General features: G+C 36.9%; 1 long non-coding RNA gene across 1 annotated transcript in view; it reads right to left on the bottom strand.

Moving 5' to 3' along the window:
* Window positions 1–4,907: 4,907 nt before the first annotated feature.
* LOC138921527 (uncharacterized) overlaps window positions 4,908–22,705 on the bottom strand; it is a 48,372-nt gene continuing 30,574 nt past the window's right edge. Inside the window, exon 2 of the long non-coding RNA XR_011434163.1 lies at window positions 4,908–5,595. This is a non-coding gene — a long non-coding RNA (uncharacterized lncRNA). The remainder of the gene's footprint in view (window positions 5,596–22,705) is intronic.

Here is a 22,705-nt window from a genome sequence, read left to right as displayed (position 1 = left end):
GTCTACTTTTAACTTCCAGTGGACACATCTTATAAATTGCCAATTAAATTACTCCTAGAATTTTAATTTTATGCTTTTGTAAATGATGTTACTTTTTATTTTATTTTCTACCTGCCCATTGAGAGGTACAGCAGTAAATTTGACTTTTGTGTATTAACTTTGTGTCTTGCTACTTAATAAAATTACTTATTGTTTCTAGTATTCATTTGTTTTGGATTCCTTTGGATTATCTATATAGATGATCACATCATCTCTAGAAAAAGAGAGTTCTACTTGTTCCTTTCGAATTTTATGTTCCGTTTCTTCTTTCTCATCTTTTTACACTGATATCTGGTCAAAGTTGAAAAGGAATGGTGACAAGTATATACTTGCATTGTTTAAGATTTTAGGTAGAAATCATTATTATTATTTTTTTCACCACTGAGCATTTGTCTTTCTATTCTTAGTTTGCTGAGAGGTTTTCCATGAATTTTTAAAAGTTTTTTTCACATGGTTTCTTTGCCTCTATTAAAATGATCATGTCTTTTCTTATATATTATTTTAATATAGTGAAGTGCATTAATTTTCATATATTAAACAAACCTTGCGTTCCTGGAATAACACCCAATTTTTTCAAGCTGTACTACTCTGTTTTAACCAGGCTAAAACAAAGTTTATCAACGACTGATTTGACCTGATATTGCGTAAAGGAGGTCAAGATAGTTCTTTTCCTCCATATTAACTTGGTCAGTTACTTTTGTAAAGATTTAAAATGAGAGTGGATGGTACAGAGAGTCCCCGTGTACTTCCTTCCCAAACTCATAGTTTCCCGTGTGATTAACATTTTCTTTCAGTATGGTACATTTGTTACAAGTGAAGAGCAACCAATATTGACACTTTATCAGTAACTAAAATTAATTTTGTTAGGATTCATGCTTTGTGCTGTACAGTTGTATGGATTTTGACAAATGCATAATATTGTGTATCCACGATTACAATAGTGTGCAGAGTAATTTTTCTGCCCTAAAAGTCTTTGTTTTCCACATATTCATCCCTCCTCCCCTCTCCCCAAAACTACTGGCAACCACGGATCTTTTTAATGTCTCTGTAGTTTTGCCTTTTCCAAAATGCCATTTAAGTGGAGTGATATAATATGTAGACTTTTCATTCTGGCTTCTTACCCTGGGAAATATAAATTTAAAGTTCCTCCATGTTTTTTTTTGTGGCTTGATAGCTCATTAATTTTTTTCTATGAAAATATCCCAGTGTGTGCATGTACCGCAGTTTTTTCATCCGTTCGTCTATTGAAAGACCCATTTTCTGACTCACAGCATTTTCCTTCTTTCTGAAGAACTTTTTAAGGTTTCTAACAAGGCAAGTTTATTTTCTGAGTCTTTTTAAGAATTATATTTGTCTTTCTTCAGACCTTAGAAGTTTCTTTGTGGGAAGTTGCTTACTCAACAAAAAATTTTTTATTATTTTTCATGCATATAGAGATATTCAGATTTTCTATTTCTTCATGGGCCATTTGTATCTTTCAAATAGTTTGCATATTTCATCCAAGTAGTCAAATTTTCTGGCATAAAATTTAATACCATCTCTTTATTATCTTTTTGATGTCTTAATAACTATGGAAGTTCCCTCCTCCATTCTCCATACTATTAATTTTTGCCTTTGCTGTTATTTGTATTAGCCTAATTAGAAGTTCATCCCTCTTATTGATATTTTTAAATAATCAGTTTTTCATTTTATTAATTTTCTTCATTGTTTTTCTCTTTTCTATTCCATTGATTCCTGTTCTTTATTAGTTTCTTTTATTTGTTTACCTTTTGTATAATTTCCCCCCCCCCCTTTTTAAAGTATTTTAACCAGGAATGTCAGACCATTGATTTTATGACATTTGTCTTCTGCAATATTATCATATATGGCTTTATTTTACCTTGTAAACACTACTGTATCTGGATTTCAACCATTTTGAATGTTGTATTTTTACCATTATGCCTGTGGAAATATTAAGAAAATATTGTGAGAAACTTTCACAATATTTTCTTAATATTGTGCTCAAGCAGAGGGGTCACTTCTCTACAAAATGAATATGTAAGCCCTCGGAACAAACCAATGTAGAGATGCCAGTTGTGGAATGTCACTGAGGAGTTCAAACAAGGACCATGAGAAATGGAAAATCTCTTACAGGCTGCATGAGACCTGGAGACAGAACACAATGTGAGTTGACCTTGGAAGATATGACAAATATCTGCATGACTAAGCTCTGAGCTTGGCACAAGGAAAATGGTTGACACCAATAGAAAAGATCATAGGCCTTTCCTTAATATTTCTGACGTGGTAAGCATCAAGGCCTTGATCATCATGTGGGAGGAGAAGGGAACGGAACATTACTGTAACTAAATGTTTTTCTATTCCAGGTTGGGTCAATTTGAGTGCAATTACTTCCACTTAGGACAGAAAACTTTGTGGCGTTGCCTGCTTCTGAGTCTTGAGGAGCAATTTTCACAGGTTAAATTTTGCAAACAAAACCAGCAATGTATAAAATAACCATAATGAAAATCTCTTAACAAAGCGTTAATATCAATCTCTGCGTGTGGACTCAACTGATTTATGACAAACAAGTTCTAACTGTTTGAGCAAACTGACCTAGAGACAAGCAACTCCAGTCACTGTTGATTTGGGGCATGCTGCCGGTTTATGAAGAATGAGAAATGATCCTGCAGAATACTTTATAGTGCTGGGGCAGATAAAATGCAGGCAGTTTTTTGCACAGAAGAAAAGGGGCAATAAAAGGAGATTTATTAGAGGTTGTCAATAAAATAATCATTCTTTTCTCTAATTCCAAGGATAATGCTGAGAAAAGGAAGTTCAAAGACAATGATATTAAGGCCCTGTATTTCAGATTCTAGATTCATTTTACAAAGTGGACAATTTTATGGAAAGAAGATTCACAAAGAATTAAAGTTTGGACAAAATCCAGCATTATGATTTTCCACAAAATCTTGAGCAAAACAATAAGCACTGTGCTTTTTCTTAGACCCATGCGGCATGATGCAATCTGTACAATGCATTAGCTTTGTAATAAGAAGCTTCAGATCCACGAGTCAGTGGTTAGCACTCTTGACCTATGATGTGGTAGGTACCTAAACCCATCCCAGTATAGCCATTTAGATGGTGTTGTGACACAGATCTGGCTGTGGGCATGGCCTGCAGAAGAGAACATCGTGACAGTGCCTTTGGCACTTTCTTCCTAAGTAATCTGTTAACCTATCAACACATTTCACTATATGATCTTTGGAATAATGAAACTTTAATTATTCAGATACCTTCAAAAATTGGAACCTCACACACTTCATGCATTTTAGATATGTGATGAATGTTTGGCGGACTGAGAATTAGTAGCCTTGAGTACTCGTAAACTGGGGATGCACTGGGGCATTTTCATTGGCCCACTAAGGGGAAAAGAGGAGAGGGACGCTCTACTTTCTTACACATCGTACAGTGAACAAGAGAAAGCATGCTTCTTCACCTGAGCAAATTAATCTAAGCCTGATCTTGCTTAGTTTACAAGAGAAAATCTTCAAACAATTGTTAAGAGTAGAGGAGAATGTCATGCCAGTTATAAAGTTTCCCCAAATCATATAGCCAACAATGCTTTACCACAGGTTTTCAAAAGATCTTTTCCCTTCTCAACACTTTGCCACTTGCTCATTTCCAAAAACAGTTCTGCTGCTGCTGGCAAATTCTCTGTGCTCCTGTAAAAGGCCTAGTGTCCTGAGCCACAGAAACAGGCGCTGTAAAATGGGAGAACATTTGCTTTCACTTCTCTAAGAAACATCCATGTACTATAAGGATTAAATCCATATCCATTTGTTTAAAAGTTCTCTTATCTCCCAAAGCCAAATAGTTACACCCTAAGATGGACACCTAAGTTAGTCAGGGTGGACCACTAAGACATCTCCCTAGGGACTGTCGTTTCAAGGAGAAATAAGACCCAAGGGTTGGAGACACCTCTAGTTGGTAAAAGCCAAAACCATGAGGCTGTCTGACTCCTGGAGAGATTATTTACATGCCAAAGGGTTCAGTTAGGATTCAGGTCCATTATATTTCAGGAGGGAACAACTGCCCCCTTCCCCTTTATAAGCAGAAGTTAGTCATTTCCCCCCATATCTTGCCTATGAAGTGTCCAGCTACTCATTAGGACAACTGACCTGGCTCTCATCAGGTTGCTCTAGGGGTAAGGACTAGGACAATGGGCACCAACAGACATATTACTTACTGGGAGGCATTTAATGAGAAATCTGTCTCTTATCTAGAATACCCTATGTACACATTCAGGATTAAATCAATAAAAATGAATGTTAAAAGCCAGTGGGAGCTATCTTTCACCATTGCCTTTATTTCCTCCTGTTCTCCTTTTCTGGTTTAAATTGCCCCAGAAAAATATTTTATATTTAGAGACAAATTGTACATTTTAATATGATATTTAAATTATGTAAGCCTATTTATATTTTTACATTTGATATAGTTTTTTTTAACAACAAAAGGAATATCATGGGAATATTTCTTCCATGGGATCGTGGAAACCTGTGCTTTAGTATCTCATCCGCAACAATTAATCCTGGCTCTACATCTCAAGAATTGTGTGACACAAGAAAAGAGTTAGTTCCTCCTCTGAGGGAGTGATAGCAATTTTAATTGCCTTTAGATTGGTATAATGATAAAAATAAAAATTTAGCCATAAATTCACCAAAGAATTCATAGCACATATTCAGAATTTAATAAATGGAAGAACCCTTTGTTTGCTAATAGAAATTGTTAGTACTTTAAATTAAGTTAGAATTAAAACTTGGAAGTGAAGGAATACTTCACTTGCTGGTGAGTAGATACACATAAAGACACTTCTCTGAACATCAGCACTATTTTGTTTCTTTTCAATTATTTTATTGAGGTCATAGTGGGGGTTATAACATTATGTAATTTCATGGTACATTATTGCTTATCAGTTTCTGTATAGACTGCATCAGGCTCACCACTAATAGTCTAGTTTTTATCTGTCACTATACATATGTGCCCGTTTACCCGTTTTTTCCAGCCCTCCAACCCTTCTCCTCTGGTAACCACTGATGTGTTCTCTTTGTCCACATGTTTGTTTGTCTTCCACATGCGAGTGAAATCATGCAGTATTGGTTTTTCTCTGTCTGGCTTGCTTCCATGTCTTGGCTATTGTGAATAATGCTGCAGTGAACATAGGGATTTATAAACCTCTTTGAATTGTTGACTTCAAGTTCTTTGGATAAACATCCCGTAGCGGGATAGGTAGGTTGTTTGGTATTCTATTTTTAACTTTTTGAGAATTCTTCATACTGTTTTCCACAGTGGCTACACCAGTTTGCATTCCGACCAGGAGTGTATGAGTATTCCTTTTGCTCTGCATCCTCTCCAACATTTTTTATGTTTTGTCTTGGTAATTATAGCTGTTCTCATCAGCGTAAGTTGATATCTCATAGATTTGATTTTCATTTCCCCAAAAATTAGTGATGTTCAACATTTTTTCATGTGTCTGTTGGCCATCTGGATATCTTCTTTGGAGAAATGTCTGTTCATATCCTTTGGAGCAGAAATAAAGAAATGGAAAGATATTCAATGTTATGGATTGGAAGAATACACATAGTTTCAATGCTCAGGGGCTGGCCAGGGGGTGCAGTGGTTAAGTGCACATGTTCTGCTTTGGCGGCCCAGGGTTTGCCGGTTGGGATCCCAGGTATGGACATGGCACTGCTTGGTGAGCCATACTGTGTTAGGCATCTCACATATAAAGTCGAGGAAGATGGGCACGGATCTTAGCTCAGGGCTGGTCTTCCTCAGCAAAAAGAGGAGGATTGGCAGCAGACATTAGCTCAGAGCTAATCTTACTCCAAAAAAAAAAAAAAAGTCCATATTAGTGAAAGCAATCTACAGATTCAATGCAATCACAGTCAGAATCCCAATGACATTCTTCACAGAAATAGAGCAAAGAATCCTAAAATTTATATGGAACAATAAAAGACCCCAAATAGCCAAAGCAATACTGAGAAAAAGGAACAAAAGTGGAGGCAACACAATCCCTGACTTCAAAGAATACTACAAAGCTATAGTAATCAAAACAGCATGGTGCTGGCACAAAAACAGACACATAGATCAATAGAATAGATTTGAAGGCCCAGAAATAAAACCACACATCTATGGGCAGCTAATCTTTGACAAAGGAGTTGAGAACATACAATAGAGAAAGGAAAGTCTCTTCAATAAATGGTGTTGGGAAAACTGGACAGTCACATGCAAAAGAATGAAAGTAGACCATTATCTTACACCATACACAAAAATTAACTCAAAATGGATTAAAGACTTCAATGTAAGATCTGAAACCATAAAACTCCTAGAAGAAAATATAGGCAGTACACTGTTTGACATCAGTCTTAGCAGCATCTTTTTGAATACCATGTCTACTCAGGCCTGGGAAATAAAAGAGAAAATAAACAAATGGGACTATGTCAGACTAAAAACCTTCTGCAAGCAAAAGAAACCATGAACAAAATGAAAAGACAGCCCACCAACCAGGAGAATATATTTGCAAATCAAGGGGTTGATTTCCAAAATATACAAAGAACTCATACCACTCAATGACAGAAAAAGAAACAAACTGCTCAAAAAATGGGCAGAGGGTACGCCCAGACATTTTCCCAAAGAAGTAGTCTTGTTTCTTTACCATGCAAATCCAATATCTTCCACCGTAGTATCATTTCTATTACTCTCAGAAAACAAGGATCTTTATGGAGGAACGTGGAGGGGACTCACTACTCTTTTACATTACTATTATTTTTCTCTTCGTGGATTGCTGCTGCTGCTGCTGCTAATTGTCTCTTAACCAATGCTGTCTGATATTTCTCTTTGTCTATCTGAATTTCTTCCTCTTCTAATAATCTACTTGCACAGGCGGTCATGGGTCCTGAAGTAGCTCTGCTGCCCTCAGGAAAGTGGTTCTTGATTTCAAACACATTCTTGCTTCATCAGAGAACACAAACAATGATATGAAGTTCAAGGTTTGAGGCTGGAAAGGCAAAGTCCCACAGTAATGTTTAGGTTTTTCTTTTAGTGCACGCCTAACTCTTCAACACATCTTCACACGTGATAATTTCCAAAACTTCCTGAATAGCAATGTAAATCAGGTTCCTGTTCTTTCTATAGGAATCTATGTTTTCATGCAAATTAAAGGATATGGTTTCTTATTAATGCTCAGTGTCCCTGAATATTAGCAAACAATCAGAAGCTGAACTACCTGGTATAAATTAGAGAGATCAAAAAAGTATGATGAACTAATTTGTGAGTGTATTTAGCAAAATCTCATCTTTTACAGAAAACATATTCTATGGCACTTGCAATTAGAATAACTATTTTCCCTGAACTGAGATAAACCTTTGTTCTATTAGATATAGAAGGCCACTTTTATCTGGAAAAAATAGGAGGGAAAAATGAGAATTTTAAGTTGGAGTTGAAAAATAGTGGGTTAAAAGTTAAGAGAACAGAGTGGAAGTATTTGTACTTGATCTGCTAAGGATCCAAGCTTAACTGCATTTATAAAAAGGGCTTGGACTGTTGTGAAGTCACCATGGACACGGTGAAGATTACAAAATGAGTATTAAGTTTCAAAATGATTTACTCAGATCAAAATTATTAAGTAAAATTTTAAAACTTATTTGTCAAACATGTAAGAAACTCTGTGTCTTTGGAAACATAATCATATTATTGATATGGGGATCATAAATTTTATCTACTATTATTAGAATGGTATTCACCATGAAATAATATACCACTGAGAAAAAAATATAGTGAAGGAGTCTTTAAAAAGTTTCTATAACATAAGAAATTATGGAATGAAGATCTTCCATAGAGTCATATTAGTTCTGAAATAACATGGGTGAAATGTTATTGATTTTTATCTGTTGTAAATATTCCATCATATTTATTTCATTTTAGGGAACAAACACATATTCCTAAGAGTTGCTGAATATTAACAGATATTTTCCCCATAAGGTATTAAACTTAGCAGCCACAAATCCATCTCCTCCAAGAGTTAACAGAAATCTTATCTTTATCGTTGTGGACAGATTATTTTACACATTTCCTCCTTATGAATAAGAATTAATCAATTCGATATTTTTTCCCCAAAGAACACATTGTCAGTCTAGGAATTAGAAGGCAGATACCTTGATTGTTGTTTAAGTCATTAATTTACCTAAAATTTATTTGAGTCTATTTTTAGGAAAATGAGGAAAATAGTTTTGTATGGAAACCAGTAGAAGATAATAAATGCTAATGATGAATTCAAATGTTATAAAATGTTCTCACATCTACAATTAAAATTGTTGAGTTTGCATTTTCACTCTGCATTACAGTCCATCTATCTAGACTGTGGAAGTTATGTTGTGATTTTCACAATTTTGTGTCTCTGGGTAGTTGCAAACTTGATGTTTAAAACTGAATGTGCAATGTAACAATCATACCATAGTAGCTATATTTTACTGAGTGAGTACTAGGCTCCAGGCCCTGAGATAAACGCTTTGTCTGAGCTATAAATCACCTCTTCCTTGGACAGCATAGTGTATTATGCACTCAGATCTTTATATGATGATAAGAACTTGGAGGCTGAAGGTGTTTAAGAGATTTATCTGAGGTCACACCCTAATAAGTGGCAGGACATGGATTAACAATTGCATCTATATGACTCACAACCTATTCTTCATACTCTACATTCTGCTTTTTCCATTAGTTAGAGAAATTGTAGATCTTAAGTAGTTTAAAAAGAAATGTGGAGTTACAAATTTTATTCAAGGCCAGAGGTCCACGATGCTTCTTTGAGAAATGGATGTTTATGTGTAATAACCTGCTCTAAGCAGGGGATCACGTCATTAATCAGAATTGCTCCCTAACTGCTGTGGCCAGGTGAGGGTTAGTGGCGTTTTTCAGGATCTTATGGCACTACTAGAGGAGAGATCCATTTTTCAACTGACATTGCCAGGAAAAATTTAAAATACACCTCCTACCCTGCCAACATGTTGAACTTTGACCCAGGTGTATCTACATAGAGAATCCAAACAAACAAAAACCCATATAGGCTCAACCATAGAACTGGTTGCTTGATTAAACAGAACTAAATTTTACCCCGACTCTTCAATTCCAAGAACAGGCAGACTGGAATTGGCAAAGCCTTCTTCAGAAATCAATGGACAATTTGGCACTTAAAGAACTATGCACTGAACAGCGTAATAAACAATCACAATTTCAGTAATAAGTTTCCTGACACAACAGACTGGCACTTTGCACAGTCGTAATGAGAAAACAGCAGCTGAGGAACCGCAGAAAAGGAGCTAGACTTTACTGGAATACAGATTATACTGAGCTAATTAATGATTTTCACAAATGCCTTGTTGATTAGATATTAAAGTAAAAATCCCTTATATACTTTCTATATTTAGGGACACCATATAACTTTTCATCCAAGCCAGGATTTTTCTGATAATGAAGAAAGCTCTATATTTATTTTTCTAAGACAACAGGAGGAAAGACGGGCTCACTTGAGCAAAGCAGGATACACGATTCTCTTATTTATAGTTGTCACGTATTAGTGTGTAGAATCAAGAAGTCAAAAAATGCTTTGGAGTTGGAGAAATCATGACTACTGGGTCAACCTTCAGTTGTGTGATTTTGGGTGAATTAATTACTTTCACTGAAAAATGAAAAGAATCAAAATACCTAACTTGAAGGCTTGTGAGAATTAAAAATTATATCTATAACATAATTAACACAGTGCCTGGCTTGTTTAAAATACTCAATAAGGAGACATATTTAGAATCCTACTTCTCATTGTGTAGCTTAATTTATTATCATCAATCTATTTGTAATATTGATGTAACTCTGAGTGTTGGGATCCTATGTTTTGAAACTTGAAAAGGGATAGAAAGCTCTGACTCTAATCTACCAAACTTCTACGCTCAGATCGGTCAAAAGTAAATCATACTGGGCCGGCTCCGTCGCCGAGTGATTAAGTTTGTGCGCTCCGCTGCAGCGGCCCAGGGTTCGGATCCTGGGTGCGGACATGGCGCCACTCGTCAGGCCACTTTGAGGCGGCGTTCCACATCCCGCAACTAGAAGGACCTACAACTAAGATATACAACTATGTACGGGGGGGTTTGGAGAGATAAAGCAGAAAAAAAAAGTAAATAGTACTCCTTAAAAATTCTGTCTTCATAAGATTAATTATATATAGGTGTATTGAGTCTAAGGATCAAAGTAATGATATTCTACTTTGACTAGTGAAAAGCAATAGGATGTCCATATTAATATGATTAGAAGGAAACATTAGAATTAAATTGGTTTAATAAAGTCCAATTCATTCAATAATCTGAAGCAAAAATGTACTATTTTAGTATATAAATAAAATAAGAAAGTGATATTATGTATAGTTAAGAAATAAAATAAACACTGAACTTCAGTTAATTAATACATGTGAAATAGATTTTAGAAACATGGATTTAAGATATGAAAACTTCAGAAAAGTAAAGTGGAATTAGTTTCCAATTTTCAAGATTTACTTACTTCACCTCTTGTAAGCCAAAGCCAGTGATTTTTTTTGAATGGTTAGCGACCCATATCCACATTCAGGTATGTCTATAAGTGTTGTTTGCTTTTGTTTTTGCATATACTATATATTATTTACTTCTCAGCATTTAATATAATGACAATTGTGTAATTCCAAGACTAAGAAATTTAATGGGGCAAATTCTTAGTTAAAATGTTCTCTCTTACTTTGTTTTTAAGCAACTATAAGCTAAAGGATCAAAACTGTAACAGAAAACGTAAAAAGAGTACATGTTATTTTGCTAGGATAGCGCTCTTACAACTTGTGTATTCTCATAGCTATAACACAGCATAGGAAAGTACAAATGAGGTGATCTATTTTTTTCAAGAAAGTTTTAAAGATATACAATTTAAGGGCATAGTTTCTTCATTTTTCACAGCGCAATCCATTTGCCAACCCTTTTAGCCTTTCCCTTTTCAGAACCCTGAACAACCAAGCTACATCTTACTGTGAACAAATTAGTTTTGACACCTTGAGACATTTAATTATTTGCAAAAGTGAGTCAGATGAAGGTGAAGTTGAGAGAAATGTTTTAAGCTCTAGGAAGATATATATGCTCAAAATTCCGTTAGTGAAAAGTCCATAAATAAACATAATGGAAATGTACAAATAAAGTTTCAAATTTTTAGGAAATGAACATATTACAAAACAGAAATGTAAGGTTTAGCAGGTAATCAGAGTTTTTACATCCTACTATTCAGAAGTCTTTTTCAGAGGTGCAGGAAATCTCAGAGAACGAAGTGCATGTGGTGTTCATTTAGCACAGCCATTCATTTTACAGTGGCGGGAACTGAGGTGCAGAGAGGGTAAGGGATTTGCCAGGAGGTTAGGGTCACTTGCCAGTGTCTATTAAATTCAGTGAGAGAAACAACATCTAGGTTTCTTATTTGCCCTATATTATTTTATTAATTTCATTTGCCAATAACAATAGCAATTTAGGGGCATCTGAAGTCTGATGCTATGGATAACCTTTTTAATGAGAAAGTTGTGCTAATTAAATTTGTATAATCATAAAAACGGTATAGCTAATTTTTCCAAATACATCTATGGCTATGCTGATTTAAATGGCTATAATTCGAGAATTCTGAGAATTTTTAATCTATTAACTATTCCATTCATTTGTTAATTATTAGTAAATGTTTATTAAATGAACTATTTTGTGAATATGTGTGTGTGTGTGTGTATGTGTATTCTAAAGTTCGTTTTCCCTTACAATTTTTACAATCTTAAAAAAGTGTTAGGGGCTGGCCCCACTGCCTGGAGGTTGAGTTTAGCACACTACGCTTCAGTGGACTGGGTTCTATTCCCAGGCACAGACCTACACCACTCATCAGCAGCCATGCTGTGCCAATACAGGAAGATTGGCACAGATGTTAACTCAGAGTGAATCTTCCTCAATAAAAAGAAAGCAAAAGAAAGACTGCCTTCTTCTGAGAGTGATACTAGTTTAATTTGGTACATAAAATTAATATTTCAATTGATGTTTATTCATATTCATCCATGTAAGGTAAAATGTTTTAAGATATGAGATGCAAAATATATCATGAAAACACATTTTATTTTTTGTATTTTGGCCTGTCAGTATATTTAAGATATAATGTGAAATATAATTAAGCTTTTTGCATTAAAGTGTATGAGAAACATTATCACATCATTTTTATCATACTTATAAGTGTAGGTATATTCAGCTTGAAACTGTTAAAAGTAAGTCTAGATAAGTCTAGGTAGAAGTGTCAATAGAAAAATACAAGCAGAAATATATAAATATCATATAATAAAAGAGACTATAAGTCTAGGACAAAATGTCCTTTTTATATATGCTGATTTTTTTCTGTTCACGATTCACACATGAATATTCTGCATACATTATATTCCTTAATATTGAAATACCTGGAAATTTTCTTTAAACGTGCCCAAATTCAAAGTTACTAATTGTTTTAATGAAGACATTCGCTACTATTTTCTAAATGAAAAGGGGTAATGTTATTTTAGAAATACTGCGGACTTTCCTCCTTTTGTGATAATTCGTCTGGCTTACTTTTCATAGTCATTTTCATTTTCCATTTCATTACAGTATTATGAAATGTTTATAGAATCCCCCACTATAATAAAAAGATTGGTAGATTTCTAATCGCATTAAATGATGCATACACGTATCTTTGTTTTGTAAAATATATTTTAAAAATACTCCTTTTTTAATGCTGAATGATGAAGTTGTAGAACTACTCCCACATCCGGGAAGCTGTGGATTATCCACGTATCTAGCTGTGCATAGCTCTATAGATTTATTCTTTGTCTATTTATTGCATCGTTGAAATGTTTTTACAGAAAAAATTCTCTTAGCAAGATTATAATAAAAATTACTTCGACTTTTGAAGAACAGAGTCTTTCATGATTAATGACACACAAAGTTCTGCTCGAAGTTTCCTTAACATCTCAATAAAGTATTTTGATATTTTACAATTATTCTGATGCTATAGAATCACATGTGATTTGTTGTCTATTTAATTATTTTTATTAATTTCTATTAAGGTAATTTTCCATTTATTTGTTTGAAAAATTCTATGTTCACAGTTAATTTGAACAAAACTTTACTTCTCTAGGAAGGAAAGTAGGGAAAATTGTCAACACGTTATATAACTAAGGACAATATTCAACACAGTAAGCAAAGATGGGAGTAGTCATTTTTTTCAGACAATAACTAGCAGCAAATACTTCGATACTATAATTGACATCCATAAACTACTTTCCTTGAAGCATCTAAAAGTAATTTGTAGAAATTACTTAATTAGCCTCTCAGCAGTTCCTGGCAGTGGATTGCATTTTAATTACAGTGTACTTTGTATTCACAGTATTGATGGAGAGCATGAGCGCAGATATCTGTACAGCGCTACATGTGCAAAGGAAGCCGGGACCCGGTCAATAGGAAACCCTGCACGGGCACATTCCTCACACTTGTTCGCTAAGGGGGACAGGTAACCAAGGTTGTTTTGTGTACTCTTCCTCCTCGTTAGTTTAGGTTTCCCCCGAAATATCTCACCGACTTTCACATTTTTTCTGTTCTCTTTGCTCTCTGTCACAGACAAAAAAATTTAGATGTTTTGAAAAATAGCTCACTGAGAATATACACTTCATGTTGTTTTCATAGGCTAAGAAAGAGGGAGAGACAGATACAGAGGGAGACACAGAGGGAAAGAGTACAAATTTAGGAAAAGTCATTGGCAAGTGAAATTAAATGCCCAAAGCATGAAAGCTTATAGAAAGTTCAGGAGATACTTCTTACATTTGATGAGTCCAGAGTGGACAATACATCAGAAGTGTACTAAATTGAGTAATTGGAACAAATGCTTCTTTCCTTTCTGTATCCAGGCAGTTGGTCACATAACCCTGCATTTTCTCCCTTTAGAGGCAGAGGTTATTTCCCTAACCTTTGTCTTTGGACTGGGGCATGTGGTTCCCTGATTCAAAGGATGCTAGCAGACATTGTGCAAATTGAGGCTTAAAATGGACTTGCACAGTTGGACTTTCCTTCATGTGGTTCTTGTATTGCCACAGTAAGAAGATGTCTCTGGGGCCCATCCAGTGGCATAGCAGTTTACTTCGCATGCTCCGCTTCAGAGGCCCACGGTTTGCCTGTTCCGATCCTGGGTGTGGACCTACACAAACTTATCAAATCATGCTGTGACAGGCATCCCACATATAAAGTAGAGGAAGATGGGCAAAGGTGTTAGTTCAGGGCCAATCTTCCTAGCAAAAACAGGAGGTTTGGCGGTAGATGTTAGCTCAGGGCTAATCTTCCTCAAAAAAAAAAAAAAAAGAAGAAGAAGAAGAAGAAGATGCCTCTGCTAGCCTGCTGATACATAGAGGATGGGAGACAGATGAAAGAAACTGGCAATCTCCAGCTTGGAGCTAAGCCCAGATGAGCTCACCCTAAATAAACTTACGTACAAACGCACAGATGAAAATGAATGATTCCCATTTCAGGATCCAGAATTTTGGGGTAGTTTGTTTCACAATATTATTTTGGCAACATTTGACCGATATAGAATGACACAGTGGGAATTGTAAGTTAGATTCAAGATATAGAGAGACTTTTATTTTAGATTTCATTTTTCTATAAGAAACTGTTCATTTTTGCATTTGTATACGCATTCACATGTTAGGGATAAACTCAACAAGAGCTTTAATTTACAATTTGATTTCAGTGTCAGTATTTAGAAGGCTCTATTACATGGTGACTTCAACATTGTTTCTGGTCTTGACCTTAAAGAAACAGACAGCCAATTATTTCTCCAGCAAAAATGGCTTCACCTAGGATCAGCAAAGAACTGCAATTTGGAGTCTGCAACTATGGCGAGCCACATGCAAGTCCTGAGCAACAAGGGGAGGAGAAACTCTCTTATAGAGAGGCAAAGAAAGTTGGGAGAGCTATTGTAAGCAAAAAGTCCATTGGAGGAGACTGGGAGATCAAAGCGTGGCGGCTTTTCATTGGCTGTGTTGTGACAGTCTCTCCTTGGCTATTACTGGGCAGGAAGAGGAAGTCTTCTTCCTGTTGGGCTCTGCAATGGTTAATACATGTGAGAGCTCTCCTTTCTGGCCTCTCAATTCTATTTTAAGTGAGGTTTCTGTTTATTGATTTTCACACTGCTATTGCTGATCAAGCATATTCTTGACTAATAACTGTGAAATCTTTTAGGTTGCCTTCATTTCAAATTAGAATAAAACACCAATACCATGAGCAAAGCTTGTTGGTAAAATTATTGCTAATAGCTATATATTGACTTTCAGATATTGGTGAAATATTTGAGTCACACAAATGTTAAAGCTCATGAAACAAGCATGATGAAGTCCATGAGTGAGGAAAGAATTGCAAAAATTTAATACTCTTTTAACCCTTTATTTGTGACTATCACATAGCCTAATGTTACAGAATTACTGAATGTGGGCAAGAAAGAAGCCCATTTTCATTATCTTTCCTCAAAGACAAGACACTAGTTAAAAATGATATTAAAAGCACATTTTCATGTAGTTACAATTTTTTTTCTGGGGATGAGACCTTTTAAGATGTACCTTAGCAATTGTATCTCAATAAAGCTGAAAAAAATTTTTGCCTTGTCACAAACTTGTACATGATGTTGAAAGAAAATGAAAAAGCAACTACTTATGGTGTTTCTGATATGATACATCATGAAGTATATTTGCTAAAATATTTAATCTAAATATAATTAATTCCTTAAACCTTGTTTCTAAATTATAGGAAATAAATGGAATTAAGAAGAAATCATTAAGTAAATCCCGAAGCAGGACAAGCTATAAGACAACTGTCATTCGTTCATAAGAAATTGATGTCACAAAATAAAAAAGTTGAATCAAGTTGAGAGTCGAAAAGTGACTAAGAAGATATAACAACCAAATTCAACGAGTGAAATTAAATTGTATCATATATCTAAAAATATTTATGAAGTCATTGTTGGGAAAACTCAGAGCATAAATATACTATCTAGGCATGAAGTATCATGGAATCTATACGTGAATTACAAGTGATTTAAAATAAATAAAAGAGATACAGAGAAAAAGAGAGAGAGGATTTCAACAATATCCAAAAAGTAAGTTTAAATTTCTACTCACACACGAAAAAACAAATACTGTACTTTTTAAATAATACCACAAACTAGGGACAAATTTTATTTTACAACCAGTCATAATCGATATGTTGCTGGAACCACTCGTTGACAGTCAAGGGGATTCTAATTTGCTACTTGCTCTAAAGAGCCCTTAACATTTTATATCAGGAAAGGTGCATTATTCAATGTGTGTAAACTAAAAGGTATGTCTTCGTAGTTAAAAATTCAGAGATTATCTGTCTATTTTGAAAACCAATCACATCCTTCTTTGGCCACATTTCTTGATTCATATTGTAAGGATGAGTTTTAATCAGGCAGCAGGCGTATGAGAAACACTAGAAGTAAAAGACCTAATGAGGATAACCATCCAAACTCAATTCAGGAAATGTTTGGAAAGCATCTTCCCTGAGCTATGAACCCTTTTACTTTGTGAGATTATTTGAATCAATCTACTTGACCACAAACAATGAAATCTTTCAAGTCCAAGTGTGGAAAAAAAGAGAAATCTTTGTCAAGTTCATTTACTATTAGAGAATTAGGACAAACAACCTGGTGGCAGCCACTTCAGAGCTGACCAAAATCTAATGTGGTTCTCCACACCCCTCTGGAGAAAGTGGGTATTATGTAGAATGTTGCCATCTTGTGCATGCTATGAGATCCGGAAATGCTGAGAAATAATTTTCCTTTAAAAAATCTGACTAAAAACAACTTTTGTAATTTATATTTGATAACAAAAATTTTCCACTTTTAGATTTAATTCTTAATCTCAGAAGCTTATTCTTTTTAGCAACATTTGCCATTTATCTGGGCTTTGATGCGGAATTAATTTTAATATACACCCATTTCCTTTGGTAAAAATGTAAACTTGCAGCATCTCTAAATCATACAAATATAAAATTAATTATAAATATTAAATACATTATATTTAAATGCATATAACCATTTTTCAATCACCTTATTTAATTTTGAAATTGTCGACATTTTACTTTTTCAAATAAATTTTATCTAACTTTATCTTCTTCAAGTATTCAAGTACGTCAAATAATTTTGTTATGCTAGCTTAATTTTACCTTGTTTTCCATTTCATTTTTCACATATTCAGTTTACCTGTGTAAGTGTTCTAGTATTAGAAAGTCAAAGAAATTGGCAAGTTAGGATGCTTTCAAAGGGAAATTTAGTATTACTATCATCGATGGCAGTGATACTGTGAAGTATTAGAAATAACATACTAAATATTTGCAGATAGGGTGGCTATATAGAATGAGTCTTGAGTGAAGTGCGATGCTTTAGTCATACACTTTATTGTATTTGCTCATCTCTCAGAGGTATTCACTAAAACTGGGGCGCTAATCATGTGAAGAAATGCGCATTCTCCGTGCTTTAGAATTTCATTCCCTGTGTACCAAGTACAAAAACCTGTAGTTTTCTCAAGAAACTTTACCTTCAAACTCTCTACATAAAAGAGCATTATGAATATTTTTATCAGCTGTATTTTAACATTAAGTAAATAACTCAAATAAAGATTGGCTTGGCGTGTAACCGGTTTTAAGTGTGTCTAGTGGAAATTAGAAAGGTCTTTTTCTTTAAATGATAGATTTGTGATCACTGACTTAGCCTCCGTATCTGTCACTGGTCTGTTCAGTTGTCTGTTTCCTCATGAGTGAGACTGGGTAGGTTGTTGCTAGGAACTTACTCACTCTGCTGGGTCACCCAGTGTGTTAGTGAGCAAGAGCTCAGAAGCGTCTCTATGATCTTATTTCTGAAGCATCGATTGTGAGGCCTCCTCTTTCACTTCTCATTTACTTTACTTGATTGTTCTCTCTTTTCTTCTGTCAGGTGTTCTGTCTTCTAAGGGTTGGTCAATTTTATTTTTTCAAAAAATTGACTCATCCTTTTGATCTTTTGTCTTTCTCCTCTATTTCCTTTCTTCTGTTCTCACCTTTGTGACTTCCATCCTTCTGTTAGCTTTGGATTCAGTTTTCCCTTTTCCTAGTTCTGTGTGTTGTCACTTAGGTTGTCAATTTGAGGTCCTTCTTCTTTAAGACATTACAAGTTGATCACTGCAAACTTCCCTCAGTATTATTTTTGCTGCATCCCATAATTTTGGTGTGTTTTTAATTCTTTTTGTTTGTCTTGAGCTATTTTTTAATTTCTCTCTTGATTTCCTCTTTGACCTAATGTCTGTGTAAGAGGCTGCTGTTTAATTTCCATCTCTCAGGAATGATCCAGGTTTCCTCCCGATATTGATTTCTAGTCTCACGCCATTGTGTTCAGGACAGATGCTTGGTATGATTTCAATCGTCTTAATTTTGTTAAGATTTGCTTTGTGACCTCAAACGTGATCCCTTCTGGAAAATACTCTGTGTGCTCTTGAGAAGAAGGTGTATTCTGCTGCTCTTCAATAAAATGTTCTTAGTATTTAATGTCGTTTATTTCTACCGTGTCCTTATTTTCCGTCTGGATGTTCTATCCATTGTTGAAAGTTGGGTCTTGAATTCGCCGACTTTCAACTTGTATAATCTAGTGTTCAGAATACATAAATATCTCTTAGAACTCAATAATAAAAGACAAATAAAACAATTAAAATAGGCAAATGGTTGAAATAGACATTTCTCCAGAAGATATGCGGATGGCCAATAAGCACAAGAGAGATGCTAGATGTCATTCATGATTAGGGAAAGGGAAATTCAAACCACAATGTGCTACTGTTTCGAACTCAATGTGTAGGCTGTATTCAACATAAAGGAAAATCACAAGTGTTGGTAAAGATGAGGAAGAAGGGGAGCCCTCATACATCACTGATGGGAACGTAAAATGATGCAGCCACTGTAGAGCACAGCTTTGCACTTCTTAACATCTTCAAGCAATCATTGCCTTTGAGTTGGACAGTCCATTGTGAGGCATCTCCAAAAGAACATGGAAAACATATGTTTGCGGGAAAACCTGTCCATGAACATTCAAAGCAGCATTATTCACAGTAGCCCAAAAATGAAATAAACCCAATTTTCCACCAAATTATGAACACATAAAGCAAATGTGGCATATTGATACTATGGGATATAACACAGCCCTAAAAAGGAAGAAAGCACTGCCACGTGCTAGGCCCTGGATGATCCTTAAAAAAGTGTGCTAATTGAAGTGGTACACAGAGCCACAGATTCTATGATTCCATTTGAATGAAATGCCCAGAATAGCAAATCTGCAGGGAGAGGAAACAGATAAGGTCTGTCTGTGGACTTGGGTTAGGGCAAAGCACAGAGACAGCGAGGCTGGGTTTCTTTGCAAGGTATTAAAAATGTTCTGGAATTAGATAGTAGTGATAGCCACACAACATTATCATTGTCCTAAACGTCACTGACTTGTGTACTTTCAAGTACTTAAAATGGTGTATTTTATGTTGAGCAGATTTTCTTCAGTGAAAATTTGAAATTAGGGTAATTCATGAAGCTATTAGGGGTAAGGCACGGTGTAGCCCTGAGAGTAAACAGCTGATTAGGGTCTAGAGGCAAGTACTATAATCTCACAAGCAACAGTCTGAGATCCAGTCCATAGTCATGGTCTCCACCTTGAAAAGACCAGCCAAGAAAATAGCTCAGTGGTCTTGGGGGCCCTGGGAATCTGTTCAGAGATCTCAGTAATACTGGGCAGTATTCTCACCTCTTGGACTCTCTGGTGTAGGTAGGTTTGAACTTGTCAGTTGCTGATGTACATGCAGGTGGTAGACCATGGGAGGGCCCCGACCCCTCCTTCCTTGGCCAGTATAGATAGTCTGAGGGCAGGTGGTTTCCTAAAATCATTTGGCAGAGACTTAGGCGACTGTCCCACAAGGAGTAGAATAGAGTCTCATGGAGCTGCTGTCCGTGTTGGGTTATGTTTGTCCACACTTCTTGGTGGCCTCAATTACCTGATTTTCTGTGGCTAGGGCCACTCCCCTATGCCACTCCAGTCATCCTAGTAGAACAGACATATCTCTTTGGGTCGGTGGTAGCCTGTCAGGGCAGGAAACTCAGGGACTCCAGGTCTGTGGGATACAGCTCTAGGGGCAGGTCCGTAGAGACAATGATGTACTGCAGAACATCACCTGCGGAAAGCTGATCAGAGGATGTGGGGGAGAGCGGGGTACCAGGGAGCGCCTTGTGACGTGCGCCCACAGGAAGACCGAAAGTAGATGTTCCTGCTATGAAATATTCACCGGCTCTTGGGGGTCAAAGCAGTGATTGGTGCCCATCCACTGGCTTCCTGTGCTCTACGATTCCAGGTGGTGCAACCAAAGGGTGTGTGGGCTAAGAGCTGCTTGTGCCCGGGCACAGAATCACCAAGGTGGCCTCAAAGTCTCCCCCAAAACGACTCCTCAAAAAGCAGTTGGGGCAGAAAATGGGTGGAGCATATTTAAGGGAAGCTTGCAGCAAAGATGTTGTTCGATGGAGCTGGCTAAATTTGAGTATCTCAGCAGGGCAGGCACTTCAGCTGGGGTACCGGTGATTGAAAGCCGTGTGACAGGCCCAACAGTTTCTGAGTCCGGAGGCTGGGCAGCCCGCTCAGCCCACTGGACTGATGAAGTGGTGCTTACGAAGCCTCTTGCTGGCCTTGTGGAAAGCAGGGGAGTGTGGTGGGAGAAGTCGTGATAGTGTCAGAGGGAGTCATGGCGGGGATTGCGGTGTGGAAGGGGGAGAATTGGAGGCAGGTGCAGTGGATCTGGGCCCGACGACGGTCAGGAAGGGAAACCCGGGTGTACCTGGGCCAGCAGGGGACCAGCAGAGTCATGTGTCAAAACCAGACGGCGGGCCCCAAAAGGAGCCTCTTATGCTAAGTCCTACCTCACCAAACTGAGTTTTGACTTCATTAGATTTTCGACTCTCCCGGAAACAGAATCTTAAACCACTGGATCAGGAATCCCCCAATCAGCACTAGATAGGTGTTCCACATCGTAGACTCCTGCTGTCCCTCCCGTGAGGAAAGTAACCTTGCAATAAGCCAGCCACCTTCCCGCCTGCTGTGACTTCTTTTCCTTCTCCCTTCTGCCTTTCAAAGTCTTTCATTCCGTACAGCTCCTTGGAGCTCCTTTCTATCTGCTAGATTGGATGCCTCTGGGTGCAGGAATTGGTGAATAAAGCAATGAAGTTCTTTAGACTTACACAGTTGCATTTTGTTTCTTAACGGCTTGGTGGCAGCAGTGGGATTGGAAGGAGACTTCTCATGGCTTCGGGGATGAGAAACCCAAGCGTTGGTAGCCATAAAGCCTTTGGATTCTACGTCTTTTTTCCTGTTTCTGAGGGCCATGGGTAAGCATCTTGTGTATCTCAGATCCGCTGTCCTTGCATTGAGCTCCTGATCTAACTGTCTTTCCAGGCGCAGGTTAACGGGCCAGTCAAGTCTGACAGGATGCTCTAGCAGAGCATCTGTCTCAGCCCTGGGTTCGTCCACAGTGCCAGTCAGAGTCTTAGCAGGCAGCTTGAGTTGGCAGATGGTTCCCTGGGACGCTGAGTCTCTAGCCCTTGGTTAGTCCACAGTCCCAAATTTGGTGGGGTCCGCTGATTCTGCCTGCAGTCCCAACTGTTAGGGTCTGCTGGTTCCGTGTGTAGTTCTGGCAAGGGGAGAGGGTGGCACAGACGTGTGCCATATCCACACCCGGTCCTTGAAAACTTCCCACATGCATTTGACACACATTTTTCTCTCCCTTGACTGGATGCAGATGTCGATAAGTTCTGAGGAAATGGCAAAGGCACAGTGTGGAGGAATTCTGGGACCCTGCGTGACTACTTGGAAGAGTGCTGTCCCCTCCACCTGAACACCACCCGGCACTACCAGAAATGAGAGGTGTCCTGTGATCGTGGATTGGAAGCCTCCATGTTGTTAAGATGTCAACTTCTTCAAAGAAATGAACCAATTAAATGCAGTCCTTATCAAAATCCCAATGACATTTTGTGCTGAAAAACACCCATCCTAAAACTCGTATGGAATCTCAAGTATGCCCAGATGTCTAAAATAGCCTTGAAAGGAAGTACTAATTTGGAGGACTCTCTTTTTACTGATTCAAAACTTGCTACAAACCTACAATATCAAAACAGCATTGTAATGGCGTAAAGACAGACACATAGACAATCGGAACAGAATAGAGAGCCCAGAAAAAAGATTGCCAAGGTTATTCAACAGGGGGAAAACAGTCTTTTCAACAAGTGGTTCCTGAAAAAGTGGATATCTTCATGCAAAAAATAAACTTGGATTCTTGCCTCACACCAGATATAAAACTTAATTCTCAGTGGATCATGGTCCAAATGTAAGAGCTGAAACTCTTTGAAGAAAACATAGGAGAAAACTTTCCACAATAGGATTTGGCAATGATTTCATGGATATGACACTCAAGGCATGGGCAATAAAAAAAAGAGTACACATGCCAAAATTCATGAATATTAAAACT

This window comes from Equus caballus, chromosome 2, assembly GCF_041296265.1.
Source record: "Equus caballus isolate H_3958 breed thoroughbred chromosome 2, TB-T2T, whole genome shotgun sequence".
NCBI lineage: Eukaryota > Metazoa > Chordata > Mammalia > Perissodactyla > Equidae > Equus > Equus caballus.
Note: the sequence above shows the minus strand (reverse complement) of the source record. Positions and strands in the feature narration are given on the sequence as shown.